The sequence below is a fragment of the Rhinoraja longicauda genome, chromosome 24 (assembly GCF_053455715.1).
Source record: "Rhinoraja longicauda isolate Sanriku21f chromosome 24, sRhiLon1.1, whole genome shotgun sequence".
Taxonomy (NCBI): Eukaryota; Metazoa; Chordata; class Chondrichthyes; order Rajiformes; family Arhynchobatidae; genus Rhinoraja; species Rhinoraja longicauda.
Window position 1 is genome coordinate 24,944,182 of NC_135976.1, and position 9,093 is coordinate 24,953,274.

The following is a 9,093-nucleotide window of genomic DNA, read 5'->3' on the forward strand; positions in this document are numbered from 1 at the left end:
GGGAGTAGATCCGGGAGACAATAACCACAGTTGTACATCCAACCCCTAGCTCAAGTTTCAACTTTTAATTTATAATTTTTATTTTAGTCCTGTGCCAAACCCATTTACTTTTCTAAAAATTCAATAAATGGAGACCATATTTTAAAAAATAACTCAGGTTTGTCGATTAAGGCAAATCTTATTTTTTCCAAATGCAGGGTCTCTGTCATTTCCGTAGTCCACATTTTAATTGTGGGGGTTATTGGTTTTTTCCAAAATTTAAGTATTAATTTTTTCGCAGTTATTAAACTGTAATCAAGAAAATGTACCTGACTTGCTGTAAAATTTGTAGTATGTTCTGATAATCCTAATATAATTAATTTTGGATCCATATCTAATTTTTTGTTAATAACTTTAGAAACTATTTTTAAAATCTCCAACCAGAAGTTTTGCATTTTTATACAAGTTACGAAAATATGAGTTAAATTAGCTTCTTGAAATTGACATTTATCACAAATAGGAGAGATACTAGGAAAAATCCTATTTAATTTCATCTTCGAATAATGTAATCTATGTATTATTTTAAATTGTATTAAGGAATGTCTAGTATTTAATGAACATTGATGTATATGTTGTAAACTTTCATCCCATATATCTTGCATTATAAGTTGATTCAATTCGTCCTCCCATGCTCGTCTATAAGATTCTGATGATGGAATGTCAGTGTCAAGGAGAGTATTATAAATAAAGGATATTAATTTATTTAATTTCCTCTTCTAAACAGAATTACCACTAGCCTCTCGACCCATTAAGAGAGTAGTTTCAGAAAAGGAAGAGCAAAAATCACTTGTAGCAGTTTTAACTGAACAAGATCAGCAGGGAATGAACCAAGACAAAGTCAGGGTGAGGAGGTGGGGAAATGGGTGGTTGGGAAGTCATGGGATTGGGAATTGGACCAAAGTGCCAAAGTGCAAAGAACCAGCGCTGGAGATCAGGCAACCATTACAGAAACTGCCAAGTTCCCCTTTTCGCGACCTAGAATTGGTAGTATGTTTTATGAACAGTAATGCTGCTATGCTGGAAATGACCAAAACCAAGAAGTGATACTCCAAATGCAATATTGCTGATCCCACACTTCTGATGCCATGCTGGTGACAAATGTTTCAGGCTTGGTGTGTGGAGTAACTGCAATGTATTTTGTAGTTGGTACACACTCCAAACCCTGTGTGCCACTGATAGAGTGAATGAGTGTTTAGGCTGATGACCAGTCGGACAGGCAAGCTTATCTTGTGTAGGAAGGAACTGCAGATGCTGTTACACTGAAGATAGACACCAAATGCTGGATTAATTCAGCGGGACAGGCAGTATCTCTGGAGAGATGGAATGGGTGACGAAACGTGACAAAGGTGGTACAATGAAGCGCAAATGCTGGAATCATGAGCAAAACACAAAGTGCTGGAGGAACTCAGTGGGTCAGGCAGCATCTTTGAAGGATAAGCAATGTTTCAGAAAGAACATGCACACTCCACACGGACAGCACTAGAGGTCTAAATCAAATCCAGGTCTCTAGCATTATGAGGCAGTGGCTCCACTGTCTGTGTCACAATGTGCCGTCCTAATGAAGCGATTGGAGAAGCTTGGATGATGTTACAGCAGAGGTATCACTGGGAGCTATTTAAACATTTCGAAACATCCAGAATTATGAAAGATATTGGTAAATAACACGAGGAAGAGTCAACAGGCTGATAGTGACAGGAGATATGGTAGAAAACAGAAAGGAGAAACAAGGGAATGTTTAGTTTGGAGATGTAGCATGGAGAAAGGTCTTTTGGCCCATTGAGTTTAGACCGACCTTCGATCACCCATTCACACTAGTTCTATGTTATCTCAGTTTCTCATCCACTCTCTGCGCACTCTTGCAATTTACGGAGGCCAATTAACCTACAAATCCACATGTCTTTGGGACGTGAGAGGAAACCGGAGCACCCGGACGAAACCCACACAGTTACACTCCAACACTGCAAACTCCACACAGACAGCATCGGAGGTCAGGGTTGAACCTGGGCCTCTGGCGCTGTGAGGAAGCAACTCTATCAGCAGCTCCATTCTGCTGCCCAAGTTTTATACATGACCAGTTGTTATAATCTGAAAGCATGAAGGAACTAACTCACAAGCGAATTTAATTTAGATGAGAAAATGTATAATCTGTCGGAGCATGAGAAAGCAGATATGTGAGAAAAGCTGAATAGCCTTTTCCACGAGTGAAGAAGTCTATTAGACCCATTATGAGTGCTTCTATAAAGGAGATATATTCCGGTAACATCTTGTAAGCATAAAACACCACAGCAGTAGCTTCCCATATTCCCAAAATAGCAAGTGTTTTTTCATTTATGCAGTGCTATTTATGGCTTCTCTGTAAATGAAACCTAAGATAATAGAAACTGTTACTGTTTTAACCCAACATAGACACCTGTTGGCGATGTGTGAACGATGTGAGTGGTGGGGACTGTGCAGAACCTCTCCTTTCTGTCTTTGCCTTCTACACGACTTGCACCTCACCTTGGAATGTTCCATATCTTTGCTTCCTCCAGCCGCTGCCATTTGTACATTTGTTTCCACTATTTATTACCATGACCCAAAGCTGTAGCAGCAGAAACGTTTAAAAATATTTGCATTTCCTCTATCTGTCACTGCACAATCAAACTACACCCCCAAAAAAATATTCCGTGCTTTACCCGATTTTTGAAATGAAGTATCATTTTCTTCAAAGACTTCTCGTTTCCTCTCATAATGCCTGCAGCGCTGTGCTTCAAAGTTCACTTGCACCTGCATGCTGCTGTTTCCAGATGCTGTTGATGTGCTGTTTGTGGCTCTGTGCTTTATAGAGCATGCGACTACTTATTTGAGTTTATCTTTGATTGTAACTATTTGACAGTGCGATGGGTGAACGCATCTGAAAGTGTGTGAGTTTATTTAGGATAATGTCGGTGTAGATACACTATCTGTGTCTCTATTACATTTGCCTGCATATATGTCATAGAGTTATACAGTGTGAAAACAGGCCTTTTGGCCCAACTTGCGCTCACCGACCTGCCTGTCCCTTCTACACTAGTCCCACTTGCCTGCATTTGGCCCATATCCCTCTAAACCAGTCCAATCCATGTACCTATCTCAATGTTTCTTAAACGTTGTGATAGTACCTGCCACAACTACCTCCTCCGGCAGCTCGTTCCGTACACCCACCACCCCATGTGTGAACCTTTTTTACCGATTAAATCTTTCCCCCTTCACCTTAAACTTATGTCCTCTGGTTCTTGGTTCCTCTACTCTGGGCAAGAGACTCTGATGGCAAAAGCAAATTAAAACTCGCTAGGTAGTGATTCCGATGACGAGGATCCTGGAATAACTGGAGAAACCTGTTCGGATAGTCTGAACCCCATGGATTCAGCAGCAAGGTGAACTCATGAGTGCTCAGTAAAATTGAGACACAAAGGAACTGCAGATGCTGGATTCTTGAGCACAAAAACGCAAAGTGCTGGAGGAACTCAGCAGGTCAGGTAGCAACTGTGGAGGGAATAGACAGGTGACGTTTCAGGTCAGAACCCTTCTGAAGCTCGGCATCTGACTCAGAGCTGGCGGTAGAGTTGCTGCCTTACAGCGAATGCAGCACCGGAGACTCAGGTTCGATCCTGATTACGGGCGCCGTCTGTACGGAGTTTGTACGTTCTCCCCGTGACCTCCGTGGGTTTTCTCCGAGATCTTCGGTTTCCTCCCACACTCCAAAGACGTACAGGTATGTACGTTAATTGGCTGGGCAAATGTAAAAATTATCCCTCGTGGGTGTAGGATAGTGTTAGTGTGCGGGGATCGCTGGGCGGCGCGGACCCGGTGGGCCGAAGGGCCTGTTTCTGCGCTGTATCTCTAAAATCTAAAAAATCTTTTAAAAAAATCAATTGGGGCAATGTCAGAGATACAATCAATCCACCAGGGGAGGTAGGATGGAGGCTAAGGAGAAATTGGGAGACCACGTGCCAATGATGGATCGGCAAAATTTAACAGTTTCAAATTCCTGGGCGTTAACATCTCGGGTGACTTGTCCAGGGACAGAGACATAATCATGAAGAAGGTACATCGTCATCTCTATTTTCTTGGAAGCTTAAAGAGATTTGATGTGTCACCAAAGATAGCATGGCAGAAAGTATCTTGGGCCATGATGCAACCAGTCAGGATATTTTCTACAAAAAGTTCACAAATTCATAAGTTCCAGCAGTAGAATTAAGCCATTTGGCCCATCAAGTCTACTCCCCCATTCAATCATGACTGATATATATTTCCCTCTCAACCCCATTCTCCTGCCTCCTCCTCTCTGCCTTAAAAATATCCAATGATGTCATTCACAGCCTTGTGTGACAAAGAATTCCACAGACTCACCGCACTCTGACTAAAGAAATTCCTTCTATCTCCTTTCTAAATGTACATCTTTTTATTCTGAGGCTATGGCCCCTGATCCTCGACTCTCCAACTAGTGGAAAACATCCTCTCCACATTCACTCTATCCAAGGAAATAGAGATGATGCCGTGACTTCCTCGTGATGATATCCATCCGGAGAGGGGAGGAGAGAGAATGACAGAGGTGTGAGAGGTCATTGTGACACGTTCAGATAGGATGCTTTCTATGGTGCATCTGTAGAAATTGATAATAGACAATGGGGACTTGTCAAAATTCTTTCGTCTTCCTTAGTAGAGGCGATGATGTGCTTTCTTGGCCATATCGTCAGTGTGGTTGGACCAGGTCCAATTGTCTAGTGAGAGAGAGATGACAACACTGGCAGCCATCAAAACTGACTGATGTGAGGTGCACTTTACTGTGCCCTCCATCACCCATTTATCAGCGCTCTTATTTCCTCATAACGAGACAGAAATATCCAGTGGGCTTTTGCCTGTAAGGAAGTTGTTCTTATACATGACTGCCTCCGAGCAAGGGAACTGTGATTAGGGGCTTCCCGTCAGCCAGGGTAAAGCCCCTTCTCGCCAGTATCCAATGCTGGAACTGCATGTGGTGACTGAGTGTGAGCACACTGACAGGGGAAGATCTGTGGGATGTGTCACCTCAATGTCCCACTGACCCATACAGGCCGCTGGGCCCTAGGATCAGCGGGTAGCTTAATAGCTAATCCCATTCCGTGCTGAGGCCATAACACCACATGCCCTTTTCCTGCTCGTCTTTCTCTATGTGAAGCGAGCCATCCTTGCACACATCTCTGCCTAGGGGAGGGGCAGAATGCTTGATCTAAAGACAGACCCTTGATCCAAATCCAACTTCTGACCCGCACAGGAGACACGAGAGACTGCAAAGAGACTGTGAGATCTTGAGCAAAAAACAAACTGCTGGAGGACTCAGCAGGTGAGATGCTGCCCGACCCACTGAGTCCCTCTGGCAGTTACAGAGTCATAGAGTGATACAGTGTGCAAACAGGCCCTTCGCCCCAACTTGCCCACACCAGCCAACATGTCCCAGCTACACTAATCCCACCTGCCCGCATTTGGTCCATAACCCTCCAAACCTGTCCTATCCATAAGTTTGTTTTCTTTTGTCTCCTACAACCCTTCGACAGTGCAAACACAAGGTTGGTTGTTGTCAGTGGTTCAGCCAGTACCTTTACGGCTGGAAGGCAGCAACTCTACCACTGCGCCCGTGTGGTCCTAACTCCTGGTTCCACATGGGGACTTGCTTGGTCAGACAGCATTATAGGTTTCCATTAATCTGTTACATTGTGGAGTAACTGTATTGCGGTCATCGCTGTTTGGGGTACACGTGGAACACTGTGCACAGTTCTGGTCACCACACTAGAGGAAGGATGTGGTTACGCTGGAGACAGTGCAGAAGAGATTCACCAGGATGGTGCCTGGATCTGAGGACTTTAGTTATGGGGAGAGATTGGATCGGCTTGGCTTGTTTTCCTCAGAGAGAGGAAGTTTGAAGATTGACCTGAGATCATGTGAGGCACAGACAGAGGAAATATCAAAATCTTTTCCCCGTGGTAAAGATATCAAAAACCTGAGAGTATAGGTTTAAGGAAATTTTAATAGGACCTGAGGGGATACGTTTTTTTCACTCAGAGAGTGGTTGATATCTGGACCATGCAGCCAAAGGAGATGGTGGAATCAGATACAATTGCAGGTACTGGTTTAAGAACAGTTTTTACCCCAGGGCCATACGAGAACTGAACACTACCTTTGCACTAGGCAACACCGTTAAAAAATCTTGTACTTAATTTAATTGTATTTAATTGTATTTATGTATTTATTTGTTTTTGCATTTATTGCATATATGTTTGTACGCACCGTCAGGATTGGCTATTTTTTTAATTTCGTTGTACTCGTTGCAATGACAATAAATGAATATTATTATTATTATTATTATTATTAAGAGGCCTTTAGACAGTCACTTAAATAGGCAAAGCACAGAAGGATATGGTCCTCATTGGTCATGGATGCCTGATGACACAGTCAGATGGGATTAGTGTAGAAGGGCATAAAGATTAGTGTAGACGGGCATGTAGAAGGGCATAAAGGCTGGCATGGTGGGCGGAAAGGCCTGTTTCTGTACTGTACAGCTCTATAACTCCGCGACTCTCTGAGCAAGCAGCTTTATGTGGGAGCCTCGATAGAATTTGTGATGTTCAGCATTCCCGGAGAAGGACACATTGTGATCAATTTTACTGGATGACAATTCAGTCTGGATCCCTCGCAAGGCATAAACTGGTGGAGACCGTTTCAAGTTGCTTTGCCCTATTGTTGAAAGTGAGCAGGAAGCTAAATGTAAGGCCATAATTGGTCATGATTAGCAGCAATTGTAATGGAAAGAGTTAGCTATGACTCCGTGTTTCGTCAGAGTCAGGCCATTACTTGACAGAAGAGGAAAAATAAAGGATGACACATACATTAAACAGTAGTGACGGAGGCACTGCTTCTGGTGCCAGGGTGTTGCAGTAAGGTCTCACCTAACCTACACTGTCAGGTGCCTGCAGATAGCACCAGACCTTTGCTAGAAGAGAATAGTGGTTTATCTCTCCAGTCATATCACTAAGCAACTTATCCAGCTGCTGTTTGTGAGGCTTTGCTGTGTAGAAATTTGCAACTTTATTTCCCATTTTAGAGAAGCAACTGTGTTTTGGGATTGGTATTGGTTTATTTGATTGATTGATTAAAAATACAGCATGCAAACAGCCCCTTCAGCCCACAGAGTCTACACTGAACCTGGGGCAATTCACAGTGGCTCATTAACCTACCAAAGTGTTTCTTGATTAGTACAGGTGTCAGAGGTTATGGGGAGAAGGCAGGAGAATGGGGTTAGGAGGGAGAGATAGATCAGCTATGATTGAATAGTGGAGTAGACTTGATGGGCCGAATGGCCCAATTCTACTCCTCTTCCTTATGACCTTGTAACCTTATAATACGGCCTTGGTAAGTGGGAGGAAACCGGAGCACCGCGGCAAAACACATAGGAACAGGGAGAACGCGCAAACTCCACACAGACAGCATCAGAGGTACAGAGCAAAACTGGCTTACTGGAACTCTGAGGCAGATGCTCTACCAGCTGCCCCTATAGAATGTTGGAGTAGTCTTAGGGGCCTAATGTTCTAAAGGTTTCTCCTCATCTCCAAATTCTCATCACTCACTCGGCACGTAGGATCTGAGCTCCCTGCAAATCAAAGGTTTCAAAGGTGTTTTATTGTCACCTGTACCAATTAATGTACAGTGATCTGTGAATTACCATACAGCCATAGTAAAAAAAGCAACAAAACACACAACTACATAAAAGTTAACATAAACATCCAGCACAGCAGATTCCCCTCATTCCTCACTGTGATGGAAGGCAATAAAGTCTAATCTTCTTCCCTCATTTTTCTCCCGCAGTCAGGGCAGTTGAACCATCCATCGGGATGATCGGTTCCCGCAGCCGGCGGTCGAAGCCCCCGCATCAGGGCGATCAAAGCTCCCACATTGGGGCGATCAAAGCTCCCACATTGGGGCGATCGAAGCTCCCACATCGGGGCGATCAAAGCTCCCACATTGGGGCAGTCAAAGCTTCCACGTCGGGGCGGTCGAAGCTCCTGCAGCTTGGAGTTCCCGAAGCTGGAATGGAATGTTGGCCTTCATAACAAGAGGAGTTGAGTATAGGAGCAAAGAGGTCCTTCTACAGTTGTACCGGGCCCTGGTGAGACCGCACCTGGAGTACTGTGTGCAGTTTTGGTCTCCAAATTTGAGGAAGGATATCCTTGCTATTGAGGGCGTGCAGCATAGGTTCACTAGGTTAATTCCCGGAATGGCGGGACTGTCGTATGTTGAAAGGCTGGAGCAATTAGGCTTGTATACACTGGAATTTAGAAGGATGAGGGGGGATCTTATTGAAACATATAAGATAATTAGGGGATTGGACACATTAGAGGCAGGAAACATGTTCCCAATGTTGGGGGAGTCCAGAACAAGGGGCCACAGTTTAAGAATAAGGGGTAGGCCATTTAGAACGGAGATGAGGAAGAACTTTTTCAGTCAGAGAGTGGTGAAGGTGTGGAATTCTCTGCCTCAGAAGGCAGTGGAGGCCAGTTCGTTGGATGCTTTCAAGAGAGAGCTGGATAGAGCTCTTAAGGATAGCGGAGTGAGGGGGTATAGGGAGAAGGCAGGAACGGGGTACTGATTGAGAGTGATCAGCCATGATCGCATTGAATGGCGGTGCTGGCTCGAAGGGCTGAATGGCCTACTCCTGCACCTATTGTCTATTGTCTATAAGTCGGTCTCTGACCAGAGACCGCTAGCTCCGTGATGTTAACGTCCACAGACTCCTGCGGTAGAGCTCAGAGATCGATCCCTGGCAAAGGGATCGCGAGTTCCATGATGGTAAGTCCACAGGCTTCCTCGTGTGGAGCTCTCGAAATCGGTCTCCAGCAAAGGCCGCCAACTCCTTGATGTTAGGCCGCAGTGCGGACGGAGATACCATACGGGAATAAAATCGCACCTCCGTCGAGGTAAGAGATTAGAAAAAGTTTCCCCTACCCCCTTCCCTACACCCACATAAAACAAGCTAAAGAACACTGAAAACATACATTTAAC